Below are 16,475 nucleotides of genomic sequence, written 5' to 3'. Positions count from 1 at the left end.
TGTGTCATATTTGTACTTGCTGTGGAGTGACCAGTGCTTGTGTTATGTGGCGGATTCTAGCCCGATAGGCAGCTTACTGTGACCCTCTCCTTGTTCAGCCTGGTGAGTGGGACGTCAGTGTGTCTGACTATGGAGTCACCTATGACAAGTATGTTTGGTGTTGTATTTGGCCTTAAGGGCTGTGACTGCTTTGCACACTGCTTTTGTGGTTTATGTGTTGCTTGTGGGGTGTCTTGAGGTAGCAGTTGTTTGGGTGTCTGCTTTGGAGGCCTCTGCTGTTTAGGTAAATTTTACTCAGAGCCTCCGAGTATGTCTTTGTGTGTTTATGTGTTTGATTCAGTGGAGTGGTAGCATTATGTGAGGCTGGTTTTGTGGTGTGTGTAGTTGCCTTCTCCTCCTGTCTGGTCTTGCCAGTCCTGAGTTGAGAGAGCTCAGCCTCCAATTTGGCTAAAGAGCTGCATCTCTCAAGTATTTGTGTTATGTGGGAGGAGGAGAGGGTTGTCTGTGTACATGAGGCAGTTATAACATTGCCTCAAGATTCCCAGATTCACCAGCTGGACCGGAGTGGAGATTGACAACTGACCTTTGGACATGCTAGAATAATATTGGGAAATCCTTAATTGAAAACAAAGGCCAGTGGGGAGTGAGGGTGTAGTGCTTTTAATTTTTAGTGCTGACTTATATAATTGCTTTAGTGAGCAAGTGCCAGGTAACTTGAGTGCAATGTGATACAAGTAACTAAATGCAAAACGACAAACAGTAACTTTCTTTCAAGTGAAACAAGGAAATAAGTACAGTAAGCAATGCAGATATCACTAGTGATCCACAGAAGCTGAGAAGTTGCGATTAGGTGAATTAGCTTCCAGGGAAATAACAAGCAAACAAACAACAAGTATATAAACAAAGCTAGATTCAGTAGGCCTGGATCTAGTCTATGCTAGAGCAAACAAGGTGAACCAATTTCAGTAAGATACAGTTCAAATATTCAGGCACTATAAACCTTTAACCAGAAAATTCCCAGCTCAGAAGGGCAGAGTCCAGCCTCTTCTCCCACAAGAGTGCAGTCCACGAACCTTCTTAATGTAAAATAACTGGCCTGAAGCCCAAGTGCCTAAACCAGAACTAATACACTTGGACACTGGGCTCTCAATCAGCAGTTCCCAACTTAGAAGGATGAAAGCTACCTGTCCTGCCACCACAGTGCTTGCCACAAACCTTCCTAATGTAAAACAACTGGTCTGAAGCCCAAGTGCTTAATCCAAAAGACTTGAATGATAGCTACACTTTAATCAAGTTACAACCAAGCAGTAATAAATACCATTGAATACTTTAGAGAATGTCTGGATTAGTGCTCAAGTTACACAAACAAAGCTAGATCCAGCAGGCCCGAATCCAGTCTATGCCACAGCAAACAAGGCACCAACTTCAGTAAGAAACAGTTCAGATATGCATGCACTATAAGCCTTTAACCAGAAATTCCCAGCTCAGAAGGGCAGAGTCCAGCCTCTCCTCCCACAAGAGTGCAGACCACGAACCCTCTTAATGTAAAATAACTGGCTTGAAAGCCCAAGTGCTTAAACCAGAATTAATACACTTTTAGAATAACAGACACTGAGCCCTCAATCAGCAGTTCTCAACCTAGAAGGATGTAAGCTACCTGTTCTGCCACAACAGTGCAGACCACAAACCTCTCAGTGCAAAACAACTAACTGGTCCGAAGCCCAAGTGTTTAAACCAAAAGGCTTAGAATGAGTTACACCAAGCAGTAATAAATACAATTGAGTATTTTAAGATGATGCAAAAGTAAAAAGAAGTAGGTAAAAACACAAGTACAGTAAAAGCAGATGAAATTTTTTTTTTTTTTTTCTGAACAAGTGCTGAGATCAAAGAAACAGATTTGAGTGCTGAAACTAGAAAACTGGCTAGTTACAAGAAAAAAAACAAGCTAGAAGGCTTCCCTCAAACACAGAAGGGCTTGGGGGCTCAGAAGCCTACAAATAGTCTGTACCACTTAACAAGAAAGGCAGGAAATAAGCTTAATTTTTTTTTTTTTTTTTTTTTTTTTTTTTCAATTCTCATTGGGTGGTTTTACAGAGAAGGCCATGCAGTGAGTTAGAAACTTCTAAAGGATGCAGATGCTGGGATGAAGACATGATCTCTGTAATGAGCCACACCAAAAATTTAATGCCTTTGATTACAAAATGCAAAACTAAGCTTCAGTGAAGGGGTAATGGTGGTTTAGAAGAACTGAAGAGCTAGAAATTTGGTGGTAGTTATTTACCTGAACTGTGGCCACCTGGCCTATATAACACTGAGTGACATGATCATTTCATATTAAGAATTCATTGTTGCTGTGCAGTGATTACTTGGAGCAATGCAATATATGAAGAAATCAGTTTGGCAGCCCATGCTTTGGTGCTTGCATCTGACAACATATTTGCTTGGAATCTGCATAAATGTTCCTATAAGTAAGAAAATGCAGTGGTATAAATTGTATGCTGACAAAAATTGTGATGAAATAACTGGGTATAATGGAAAAGAGGACACCTTAGAAGTCATCTTAATGCTAGGAAGCTTACTTTTAATTCAGTTGAGCTGGCTATAGAATTATAGGGAAGGCAGAAATGTTTTGTTAATTGGTGCCTTTGATTTTGTAAGAATTACAATGCAGTTTGCTCTTATCCTTAAAGAAGGGTGGAGTGTATCCTCATGGTTTAGACCATCAGATAAATATCTGAACTGTGTGTGACAAATGCTGCACTCACAGTGATACTGTGCTGCCCGGGGATTCCCTTTTAAAGAGATAAGAACTCCTATGTTTGGTCACTAATAAACATGCTGATTTTTCTTAAGAAAGTGCTTATTCTTTTGAAATCAAGTATTTTAGCAGTGGTGATGGGATTCAGTACTTATTTAGTATCTGAGTGTGAATTAAAAGAAATAAAGCAATCAGTCCTGTTATTAAATTTCTCACAAGGAGCTAGAGAAAAATATATTCACATTATCAAATTCTTGCTTGTAAAGCAAACAGTATCTTTTACTGCTTTTTTACAATTGTTTGTGTTTACAGCCATGTAGCTGCCTATAAACTGCAGTGGACATTGTATTCCGTATTTCCTTCCCCATCTACACCAGTGTTTGAGTTACCTCTTGGTTTCTGTTGCATCTCTTTCTAGGGTCTCAGTATATTAGCTAAAATGTACATGGAACAGAGATGAGGACTGACCATGGCTTTATAAATTGTCAATGTTACTTTCCTCTGACTAATCTTTTAATATACCCTAGCACTCTTTATGTTTTGTTCACAGAAACATGCCTTGCAAATGCTTTAACCTTTCTCTCTGCATTTTGACTCCGTGTCCTTTTCTTATTTGCTGTTGCTAACAATTTCAGCAATGCTGGGGTCCAAAAATCTGTTTCTGTTTGCAAGTATATAACTCGCATTTGGCAACACTAAACTCAAGACATCAGGGGTATGACTAGCCACACAGCTCATCCATGTACTGCCTTTTATTAGTGCAGTCTGGCCAACTTTATGCACCAGTAAATTGAAACCTTCTGAGGATGTCTTCTGTTTTGAAATCTGGTGTATGTATAGAAAATGGCTGACAACAGCCCTTAATGCTAGGCTTTGCAACCAAGTACTACTCTATTTTACGTGACATCTCTTGTTGGTCTCCCTCCTTTGTCTGGCCACAAGCCAGCTGGCAATTTGACTCCTGACTATGTGTATATTCTCCCCTGGTGTACATTGGAATACTTTTTGGCATATAAATTGGCTTCTCAGAATATCTGTCCTGTTATTCCGATGTGTCACTAGTTCTTGCAATAACATGGCTGAAAGAAATAGTTGGGCACATAAGTAAACTAGATGGATGTGTGTTTTCTCATCTTCCATTAGCATTTGTGTTTCAGATTACAAATGCATACTTTGGCATCATACCCGTGGAGACCTCACTAAGACTAATGCACTTGTGCAACTCATTGTAAGAGAAATGCTGACTTATTTACTTAAATGTAGTTAGGATAAAATGTAAGAAATAATTTCATATTTTTGTGGTATTTCAGGTGAATTTTCATTCAGTGCTAGTTGTGCTTCATAAATAAAGTGTTCACACTATGTGAATCTTATAAACATTTAACAAGCTGCTTGTGAGTTTTCCCTAAAGAATGAAATGACAATCCCCAGTGTTACCTTTTGTGAAAAGATCACGAAAGCAATGGATGAAGGCAGAATGGTACACACCACATGTTAAAAGCTTTTGACACAATGCCTCACTCAAGCATAGTAGAAAAGCTAAACAAACCAGGTATAAAACCCTATGTTATCCACTGGATTGCCAACTGGCTCACAGGTAGAATGCAGGAAATAAAAGTTAGGAAGTTACCTCCACAAAGAGACCAGTCACCAGTGGAGTTCCCCAGGGTTCATACTTGAAGCCCTCTTGTTTGGAATCTACTTTTCTGAAGTAAAAGCCAATACCAAAGAGGTCTGGCTGACTAAGTTTGCAGATGACTGTAAGCCAGGAGAGGCCATTGAATCCCCAAATGACTCAGCCATCTGCCAGGAAGGTTTGTCCCAAATAAATAACTGGTGCCAAAATTATGGACATAAACTAAATGCCAAAAAAAACATTATTGTATCCTTTGGGAAGTCATCTATTCCAGGAAACTACCACATTGTCAATACTCCCCTAAGATTTGACCCAGTTGTTTGAAATTGGGAACTTATGTGGACAGTGACATAACTTTTGGCCAAAGTGTGTCCATTGTTGTAAGAAAGTCCTATATTGTACAGCTTATAAACAAAGGGATTGTGTCTAGATCTAGGGTTATCATTATTCCCCTTTACTTAGCCCTCATTAGGCCAGTCATTAGATGTATTACCTCCTTTGACATGTATCTGTCCAGGCATGTGCAACAAGTGGAATACCCACAGAGATACCTTATTTAAAGGACAAAAGACCTAAACAACATGTCCTATATGGACCAACTCAAAGCCCTGTCACTATTCTTGGTGTCCTACAGACTGCTAAGAGATGACATGCATCTGCCATACAAGACACCCTCTGACCCATTACTGATGGATTTGCTACTCATCAGCAAGTCAAATGGCATCAGAAGTATTTGCTCTAGAGATCTAAATCTCTTCTGCAAAAACTATACAAACGTTTGGAGGGACAGGTATATCTTGCCTAGGATACCACTGCTTTGGAACAGACCCCCCCCCATTCACAACAAACAAAGTTCATTCCTGTCCATATTCAAACACAACTTAGATAAATGGATGGGAAATTGAATATTTACCACAGGACTCCCCCCTCTACTACTAATGGACAGAGTTGGCTCCTAAATGCTTTATCCCATGCATGGGTTCCCTCAAATTATCATTGATATCATCTCAGATATTCTCATTAGGGGTAATATATAATTATTGACCATGGGATAGGTAAGACCAATCTATAACCAAATGGGATAGGTTATTTCAAGCACAAAAAAGGAAACTGGGTAGGTTTAAAATCCCCAGCAAGGGCAGCTAGCCTAGCACTTACTTATGAACCTATTAAAGTTATATATAAAACTATAAACCTAACTACCTTCAACCCTGAGACATTCAATAATTCTCTCTCAGCTGTAGACTGGTCCATTCTCTTTACCTTACCTCTTGACAAAGCTGTCTCATGCTTTAACGCCATCTTCCTTAACACACTCATCTTCCTTGCCTCTTCAAGAACTGTTAGAGTCAAATCCCATAACTCCCTCTGGCTCACCAACTGAGCTTGGTCTCTTATTCAAAAAAGAGACTCTGCCTAGAAACTTTGGTCCAAGACAAAATCTTCCTCAAACTTCCAAAGATATAGGGAACTTCAAAATCTCATACAAAAATCATATTAATAATGATAAAAGGAATTTCTACCATCAACCCAAGACTACACAATCCAGAAACCCCAAAAAGTTCTTGAACACTATCAACCAAATACTCCAGCCAGGAAATTATTCAACACCCAACCCCTGCCCCAACAGCTCACCCCTTGAAACTGCATCCATCTTCAATTCATACTTCACTGACACCATAAGCAAACTTATGCAAACTTCTAACCCATCCTATCTGTCACCACCTACAACTCCCCATCTACAAAACTCCCCCTTCTCATTAAGGCCAGTTCACAATAGCTACATTAAAAAAACTCCTCCTCAAACTTAAACCATGCTCCCCCATCAACTGTCAACCTGCCATCTCTCTTTCTAAAGGTTGCTGCTACATCAGTAGCACACCCTGTCTTCATCCTCACCTCTTCACCAAAACAACTGTTTCTACTCTATGGAAAAAAAATCTAAACAATACCCATCCACAAATGCGGAAATTCCTCAGAATTTTCAACTTTCGACCAATTGCCATACTTTCTCCCATCTCCAAAATGTTCGAACACTGTGTTCACAAACAAATCTTGTCCCACGTCATTCAAGGTAAACTAATCATCCCTACCCAGCATGGCTTCCGCCCACACCACCGCACCACTACTGCTCTCATTTCCTTTACCAATAAGATTTCCCTAGCCAGAGATAACAACATACTTATGTCCTGCCTCTTCTTAGATCTGGCCAAAGCTTTTGACACTGTCTCTTACCTTATCCTCCTCTCAAAACTATCTCAACTCAGTCTTTCCACAGCAACTATATCCTGGTTTAACAGCTACCTTTCTGATCGGCAGCAATCCATCAAATGGCTATCTGCTCTTTCTCCCTTTTTCCCCATCAAAACAGGTGTCCCACAAGGCACCATTCTTAGATGCCTCCTTTTTAACTTCTTCACCAATGAAATACACAAATCCTGTCCCCAGTCATCCCTCATACAGTATGCTGACAACTCTACTATCATGTCCATAGCTGACAACCCAACTGAACTGTTCACCCTCACACAAACATCATTCAGCCTCAGGAACTTGGCTTACTCATAACCAACTAATACTTAACCCCCCTAAAAAAAACTCCTACTCTTCCTTCCAAACACCCTCTACCACCTTAAATCCTCATTTAATATCACTTCATTTAACAACACCAATATCACTTCTGAAACCCATACAAAGCTCCTTGGAGTAATCATAGATGACCAACCTTCACATTTATCACTGTATTAAGAAAACCCACTAAAAGCTTGGCCTCCTATACAGAAACAAAAGGTTCCTTACCTCTGACTCCAGAATTGCACAATCCAATGCCTACTTTCTTCCCAACCTTTTCTACAGCTCGCAAATCTTTACAAACCTTCAGTCTTCTCTACTCTCCAAACTTGAAACTACCTATAACAAAGTAGCTAGATTTGCTGCTAATTTGCCATCCAAGTCTCACCACTGTCATGCCCTCAGGTCACTCAGCTGGCTTGAGTTTCCAAACCAACTCAAATTCACCCAGCTGCTCATCATCCACTCCATCATCAATAAACCCTCATCCTGTCCTAGCATCTCCTCACTAGTCTCACTTTATACCCCTTCCTGACCACTTAGGAGCTCTGATCAATGTCTGTTACAGATTCACAAACAAAAAAAATCTGTTGGACAGAATCTATACAGTTACTTATCCGCCATTCAATGGAACAGGCTTCCCATGATCATGAGAAGCATACCCCAGGTCTATAAATTTAAGAAATCACTAAAATAATACCTAAACCACATCTGGACATGTCACTGTAGCCACCCTCCCTGGATCCAGTCCTCACTTGTCTGCTGCTCCTCTGTTTTATTGCTCTCCTCTTCCTGTTCTCTGTTTCCTCCCCTTTACTCGATGCTATCCTTCTCCAATTAACCTACTTTTCCAACAAGACAGTTACGTGACTCTCTCCAGGTTACTTCACTTATCAATTCTGGACTTCTGCTGTACTATCTCTTAACCTACTCCTAATAACTACACCTCCTGTAGACTACAATTACTAACTGGCTGATATACTTAGTTGTCCACTGTCTACTATCCTACATGTGTGTGCCACTTTTATAATTATCTGTTTAACTGCAATTGTATATAAGTCTCTCTTGCCTTCTTTATTGTTAATTCATATATGGCTGATCTCATTGTATTATACATTCATTATAACATGTGATATTATATAATTGTACTGTGGTGCTTTTCTCCTTGGGCCTCCGCTGAAAAAGGGTTTTGACCCAGTCAGACTATCCCAGTCAACAAATGTCAAATAAATAATAAATAAATAATAAAGATGTATGCCACATCACAGTAAGAAGAGCTGCTGTTCTTCAAGTTCATTTTTACATGTTGTGTTATGTCTGCAACAGATTAGTCTATACATCCATGTCTATTTATGAAGCACTTCTTGTTGAGTCAGTCAGCCATACCTTGCTTACAACCCTAGCCAATTTTGGCAGAGATGATAGTGTGCTGCAGTGGTTCAACAACATACCTGATCAGGGACTTCCAAGATGGTTGCACATTGATCAACAGTTTAACGTCAGCTCTCCGGGTGTTAAAAAAGAAACTGAGAGATAAGAGTCAGGAACTCTGCCACTTTTAGTAAATTCAGTTATTGGCTAGTAAGTACACTACGTGAAGGCCAGCAAAAAAAGAAACTAAGAGAGCATGAAAGAAAAATCAACTACAAAATGTGAAGAGAAAACAGTGATTGGGAATAATCCTGCAGCTGTTCAACAAAAAGAATTTCAAGCTCCAGTTTTGATGCAAAACATGGCTTCCAGTACTCTAGGAGAAAAAAAAAACAAGTGAAATGTACTCAGAACTGATTAAAATAAACAAAACATTGTAGGAGCATATCAGCTCAAATAACAAAAGGCTAGAAAAAATGGAAGAAGCTTTAAGCAGATATTCAGAGAAACTGATAAAACTGCAAAAATCAGAGGTCAAAAGGAAGAAAAGGCTGGCTGAGTATGAGATTGCTCAAGAATAAATGCTTCAAAAATGATCAAATTAGAGGACAAAGCATGCAGAGAAAATCTACGATTTTCTGCTGTACCGGAGAAACTGGAAAAAGCAGACTGCATTAATTTTATGAAGGCACAAATAAGCAACTGAATTGTATTCCATAGTGGGATTTGTTAATAGAAAGGGCACATCATGTGTATGCTCCAAACCTGGCCATGAGAAAGTATCAAAGACCTGCATTAGTAAAGATGCAATCCTACCAGCAGACAGAACTGATCCTGACAAAACTGTGGAAGAAGGAAGAGTATTAAATGCTGGACACAACAGAGCATTTATGGAAAATGATTATTCACAGTACACCAGGCAGAAGAGAAGTACATTTATTCCAACAATCAGGGACTATGGAGAGACAGATGTGAGATTCAAACTGTTGTATCCAGCCGTCTTCAGAATATTTTTTTCCTGGAGGATCAGTCATTTTTAATGCAGAACAGGCTAATAAGGAAGTAGAAAAAATTGTTCAACAAAAAATGAGCCATCAAGCAGAAGGCAACTCTGCTTCACATTCTTCTAATAACAGAGCTCATAGAGACACTTTGCCAGTGAAACCTTTTCCAATGCTACACAGGAAAATGCTTGAGAGACAGAGAAAAGCACATGAATTGGCCAGAAGAATCAGGAGAACCTTGGAATTGAACCAGAGTCTGGAGCCGGAAGATGTAGATGAAAAAGAAGAACAGCAACATAGAAATTAGTGAATAAATGTGAGATTACAAATCATCAGTCACATTTGTACAAGAAAATGTAGAAAAAATGGACTTTTGTTGACTTTGTTAAACTTGTGGAGGACTAAAAGGCTTTTACCCCACTTCATGTAATTAATGTTTGGAAGGACACTAAGGGCGAGGGAAGAGGAAGAAAAAGGTAACTGTAAGTAAAATAATTTCTGATATTAACAGTAATTCTCTAAAACTTTTAACATTGTTAATTTCATGTAATATTGTAAAGCATTTTCAGATATTTTATGTGATAAACAGTAGTGTAGCTAGGGTGGGATGAGAAACTGCCCCAAACGGAAAGTGTTGGGGAGCATGATCAGCTGATCCTGCTCTCTCTTTAAAGTAATGCCATCTTTTAAAAGCTGATATTACATTTGTGGTGAAAATTGAGTGCTGTAACACTCCGTATGTGGTCTAAACTGTAGCAAGCAGTTTGCTACAGTTTAAAGCAAGCAGTCTGCTACAGTTTAAAAAAGAAGAATATTTTTTTAAACCAAAACATGACTGATGTACTGCTCTGTACAGGTAGGTTGCAAACTGTAGCAACTATTTGCTTCATTTACAACAAATAGTTTGCTACAGTTTAAAACAAATTTTTAATGAAATATGTTGAAGGAGGGTTGGGGCAGGGCACAGAAATAAGACCTGAATGGCTGGAATGGGGGGGGGGGGGTATCTCATGTGTCTGTCCACCTGGTTAGTTTAAGTAGAAGGAATGTCTATTTTATTTATTTATTTATTTTTGCTGTTCAGCTGTTCATTGGAAGAGCTTGGGAAGGGTAGATCTAACTGAAGTAAGATGATCACTTACAATGTAATACACTGCAGTTCTTTTTTTTTTTTTTTTTGATTTTGACTTGAAGAGCCAAGGGGTAGGGTGTTGGTTCATAGTACCAGGGTGCTTGTTGAACTAGTTATGCTTCTGGTGATAAAAATACCAAAGCATAGCTCTTAACACAAAAATCTATGAAAATCAAAAATAATGAGGTGACAAAGCTCCACAAATCATGACAAATTTTAAATATTGCTTTTATAAACTTAGAAAGTTGCTAGTATAAAATGTTTTGTGTTACCATGCATTTTCTGAAGGATTCAATGTCTGAAACTCAAATGCCTGTCATTATTTAGTGAATTCAATCCTCACTGATTTACCACAAAACCCCAAAACAATCGCATATTTTATGAGCAACAGACTGAAAATATGAGGCAAAAACCTGGTCATTCTGCAAAAATCTGGACAGTTAAGAGATATGTACTTAAGTAAACAGATGAATGTTTGTCTTCTTTTTTAATATTAAGAAATATAAAAAGAGATAAAAAGGGCTGGACAAAAGCATGTTTAAGTTAACAGGCTGTAATCTTGGGTTATTGAGGTGGGGGATGGGTTATAAAAGTACATAACTCAATATATGTATAGCTGATATGATTTCTTTTGCATAGCTGAATGTCTGGATTAAGACCCTTGGTTTTAGCTAATAACAAGTTCTAAGTAGAAACAAGTAAACAAGAGAACACTGAATGTAATGAAAAGTTTTCATTTAGCAATAAATGTTTAGCTTGACTTTAGAAGCCTGAAGCTGAAGGCTAGGAAAATAAAAAGCCAGAATCCTTGTTTCTATGAGGCTAAAAGTTAATGTTTTCCTGAAAGCATGCAAGTTGTTTTTCACATCTGGGAGGGGAATAAAGTAAGACAAGAACAGACAGCAATTAGTAGAAGTAGGAGCACAGGCAGAAAAGCACAACTCTGTATTATGAAACATTCTGAGAAAATTTCATTTTTTTCGAGGGATATAAATTAATTAAGATAAAACAAAGACCATAGCTGTAAACTATGTACCCACACATGAATTGATTCAGCAATACACATATTTATGGGGACATGATAAAATGAAGTATTTAGAACCTATGGGTTAAAAAAGGATTCTGTTATGGCAGCTAAGGATATATGGGAAGAAGCTAGAAAAAGGAGTAACTCTAAGCTTTTTTCTATGAATATAGACAACAAGATACAAGCAGTAAAAACATTTTAGTCCCTTTATTTTTATACACAGGTCAGGTATATTTTTATCAATGAGAGGAGAAGTTGCAAATAACAATTAATAAAGAATTAAAGAATATTATCTGTGAGGGGAAGAGGGCAATAGTCAAGTTGGATAAGATGATCCTTCCAATAGATCAAGGTGGTTTAGGATTATCTGATTTGAAGGGGTATTTCAGAGCTACACAGTTAAGTCTGTTATGCATAACACAAGCAGAAAGCTACAATTCAAAGTGGAAAGAGATGATGATGATGAGGCAGAGGTGATATTCAAGAAATAAGGAGATAGTGAGATTTTGCATACAGATCCTTAAGGAGAATAACAACATTCATACAGAATATTATATTCATAAAGTAGCAGAACGTATTCTAATAACTAAGCCAACATGGGAATGCAGAAAGGAGATTCTGCTGATAGGGAATGCTGCAAGTAGGGGTATAGAGAATAGGCAATAGGAGGCTAGAATTTACTGGAGGAAACTGGCAAAGGAACCAAGGTATGGGGATATAAATAATTAGAGAGGGAAAGGTAATAGAATGAGAAGAGGCCAAGAGAAGACATAGGGACTGCAGGCTAGAAACCGCCTTTCCTATCAAGAATTGATATCAGTGTATAGGCAAAGAGAAAGAAATAATGAAATCCTAAACAAAAAACCTACATTACTAGAATTTTTTGTTGAATCTAGAACAGAAGCTGCTATTAAAAGGGGATAAGTAGTATGGCATATAAAATATTGCACAGTAACTATAGGAATCAATCAGTGGAGGTTAGAAAAATGGGAAGAGAGATTGAATAAGCAATTCATAAAGAAACAATGGAAAGACATATGCATGGCTGTCAACCTTGCAATGTATTCTAGAAGATATAGGAGTTTTGCTTGGAAGTGTTTACATAGGTATTGTTGTACCTCAAGCAGATTCCAATGAATTTTTCCTCAGGTAGATGGCAAATGTTGGAGGTGTGATGGGAAAGAAAGATATAATTGGGACATATATTTTGAAGTGTAATGAGTTGCCAGACTTTAAAAAATCCCTACAGACTACTCTGTCAGAAATACTGAGTGAGCAAATCAATGAAACCAAGGACATGATTTTTTTTAGCTGAGATAAAGGATCTGAATTGCCTAGACATATTAAGGCCTTGTTAAGTTTAATTCTCTTGGCTGACAAAAATGCAATTACTTCTTCTTCTTTCGGCTTTTCCCAGTTAGGGGTCGCCACAGCGGATCACCTGTCTGCTCATGATTGGCAGTGGAGTTATTTACGGTGCCGAGTTGCCAGCCCGGTGCCCAACCTTCCACAGAAGGCATACACATGTACACACTCACACCTAGGGCCAATTTAGAATGTCCAATCCACCTACAGCATGTCTTTGGGATGTGGGAGGAAACCGGAGCACCCGGAGTAAAGCCACGCAACCACAGGGAGGACATGCAGACTCCGCACAGAAGGCACCCAAATCGAGGACCGAACCAGAGAACCTCTTGCTGTGAGGTGGCAATGCTAACCGCTGCACCACCGTGGCCACCCACAAAAAAAGCAATTACTAGAAAACTGAAATCAAAGTCTAAACCAACTGAAACCAACTGTTTTTGAAATAGTGAATATTGCAACAGAGATAAAATAACTGGAAGTAGGATTGTTTGGAGAAGGGTGGAGCAAATTACATAAAAATCGAAATTATGATAATAATATGTGCAGAAAAATGTTCTGGAGGAAGAATGAGATTTAAGGAAAAGCAAGAATTGACCAGCTTATGTAATGTGGGATTGATTATATTGTACAGAAGAATATATGTGATGTATAATGTTTCTAACTGAACATGTTAATATGGTTTGTTTTCTTTAATCTAACTGTAAGTTTGCCTATGTCACAAATAATAATTCAATAAAGGTGTTTAAAAAAAATAACATATTTGATCAGTAGGGCATTTACAATCACAAACGGAGCAAATACATTTACAAATTTTCTGCAGAAGTACCACAAGGCTCAAAAATGATACCTCTTCTATTTGCCATATTCATTAACAATTTTCCCTTTGATGTACCAAACCTGAAATGTACCCTCTGCACAGATAATATAATCACACTGCATTCAGCTAAATCAAACTACAGCTAGAAAAGAAGCTACAACTTGACTTCACCTTGCTGTGGAGTGACTCAGTAACATGCAGCTTGTATTCAACTAAAAAAAAAAAAAAAAAAAAAAAAACTACTGTGCTACTTAGCACTCATCAAATCTAATCCTATACTGAACATCACTGCACCCCCCTCCAGCATACTGCTTTCTACAGTCACAGAACAAAGGAACTTGGGCATTATTTTTGATTAACAACTCGCTTCTGTAGCACATGTACAAACGTTCACAAAAGCTGCAATTGTTAACTGAAGCTGGCATATAAATACTCTCATCTTATGGCATTGGAGTCCAGAAAGACTCTAGTCTTACAAATGATGCCAAAACGTAAATGTTGCCTGCCACTATTTTCAGTCAAATCAGCCCAGAACACCTTCACTCTACAAATTGCATCAAGTAAAATCTGAAAGTACATAAACCTGACTGACCGAGGGAGCATCAATACCAATCATGACCAGGGACAATCAGTTACTAAACTGCCTCATTTACAAACTTCTAAACTGCAACTACTGCCCACCCCATCAGCTGAGCCAGCTCTCTCTTTAAAGTAATACCATCTTTTAAAAGCTGATATTACATTTGTGGTGAAAATTGAGTGCTGTAACACTCCGTATGTGGTCTAAACTGTAGCAAGCAGTTTGCTACAGTTTAAAAGTAAAAACAAAATTTAAAACCTGAGTGCTGTAAAGCTCCACGCAGACAGGGTATAAACTGTAGTAACCATTTGCTACAATTGTAGCAAGCAGTCTGCTACAGTTTAAAAAAGAAGAATATTTTTTTAAACCAAAACATGACTGCTGTACTGCTCTGTACAGGTAGGTTGTAAACTGTAGCAACTATTTGCTTCATTTGCAGCAAATAGTTTGCTACAGTTTAAAACAAATTTTTAATGAAATATGTTGAAGGAGGGTTGGGGCAGGGCACAGAAATAAGACCTGAATGGCTGGAATGGGGGGTATCTCATGTGTCTGTCCACCTGGTTAGTTTAAGTAGAAGGAATGTCCATTTTATTTATTTATTTATTTTTGCTGTTCAGCTGTTCATTGGAAGAGCTTGGGAAGGGTAGATCTAACTGAAGTAAGATGATCACTTACAATGTAATACAGTGCAGTTCTTTTTTTTTTTTTTTTTTTGATTTTGACTTGAAGAGCCAAGGGGTAGGGTGTTGGTTCATAGTACCAGGGTGCTTGTTGAACTACTTATGCTTCTGGTGATAAAAATACCAAAGCATAGCTCTTAACACAAAAATCTTTAGTATACTCTGTTAAAGGCAAGTGGCCGAGGCGCTAGAGAAGTTTCATGTGATTTGGATTTCATTAAATCTTTTTTCCTTTATTTCGTGTTGCTGGTCTGCAGTTTGTGGTTTTACGAAGTTATTTTAATATATTTGGGGGATGCTTGGAGGCAGGAAATATATAAAAGAAATCTATAATGAAAAGGTTGTGATACTTGGAATCAGTAATGAAATAGATTCCCAAGATATATGACTTGAGGACAGAGCTGGATCCAGCACTAGGTGACCTAGGCAGTTGCCTAGGGCCTGTTTTGGCTGCAGGTGGCCCTTATTGGCTTGGGGGCAATTGTCTGTAAATAAAAAGTCTGAAGATGTTGGTAAAATATGGTGGGCTTTAGGCCCTTGTGGGAGACTTCAGTAAAATCTGGAAAGCTTTAGGACCTCATGGGAAACTTTTGTAAAAAAAAAAAAAAGGAACAGCAAGCCCTAGAAGCCTATCCTCTAGGAATAATGTTAACACACACTGTGGGAGATTTAATATCTAAGCAAGTAGGACTGTAGGAGATTTTGGTGGCCCAGCACACAGGACTGACTCTGGGAAACCATGAGCAGAGCAGAGTAGTGGGAGAGTGATAGCCATCAAGCATGCAGGATTGACTAAAGCCACCACAACAGTGAGTGCAAGCAACAGAAGTGTGTGTGTGTGTGTGTGTGTGTGTGTGTGTGTGTGTGTGTAATGCCCCAGTTAGGTTTTCTGTCTAGTTAATCGACTTTGCTCAGAGTCAAACCCTGAGCCTTGATAATTGGCTAGTCAGTACCTTAAACCTTCACACCAACTGCCAGGTCTCCTTTATTTATTTATTTATTTTTGTAAATCCCTGAGGATTACAGTCTGTCAGAGTTTCAAAGTTGTGTCATTCATTGTCAGTGGTGCAACAGGTAGTATGCTTTCCTTTGGTGCAGAAGGCTGTGAGTTCTCTTCTCCCAGCAGGTAGATCAATTGCTGACTCTACTGTGTGTGTGTGTGTGGGGGTGCTGTATTCCTGAGTGTGTCTTCCTTTGGATGAGATACCAACTAGTTATGAACCTCTTCACTGTTTGGCAGCCATTCTCTATTGCATATCACCAGCACTCATTTTTTTTTAAGTAGCATGGGCAGTTTTATTTTTCAAGGGTAATGGGAACTGAATTTGTAGATGAAGCACTGAAATACAAAATTAGCTACAGTGCTCTTTAATGTTGAATTATTCAGATAACTTTTACTTCAGCAGAGATTGTGCATATTGACTATTACTGCTGGATTATCATGACAGCAGTTTGAATGAAATGTTCTGGAATGGATAGCATTGTCGTTATTGGTTCATATGTTTTGTTTTACTGCTTACTGAAAAAATGTTCA

The 16,475-nt window shown here is 38.5% G+C and overlaps 1 protein-coding gene across 1 annotated transcript in view; it reads left to right on the top strand.

Moving 5' to 3' along the window:
• Window positions 1–16,475, top strand: part of LOC122792885 (extracellular matrix protein 2-like) — a 698,737-nt gene that overhangs the window by 190,587 nt on the left and 491,675 nt on the right. The gene's annotated exons all lie outside the window — the stretch shown is intronic.

Source organism: Protopterus annectens, chromosome 1.part0, assembly GCF_019279795.1.
Source record: "Protopterus annectens isolate FY-2018-M chromosome 1.part0, PAN1.0, whole genome shotgun sequence".
Lineage (NCBI taxonomy): Eukaryota > Metazoa > Chordata > Ceratodontiformes > Protopteridae > Protopterus > Protopterus annectens.
This window is presented reverse-complemented; position numbering and strand designations above follow the sequence as displayed.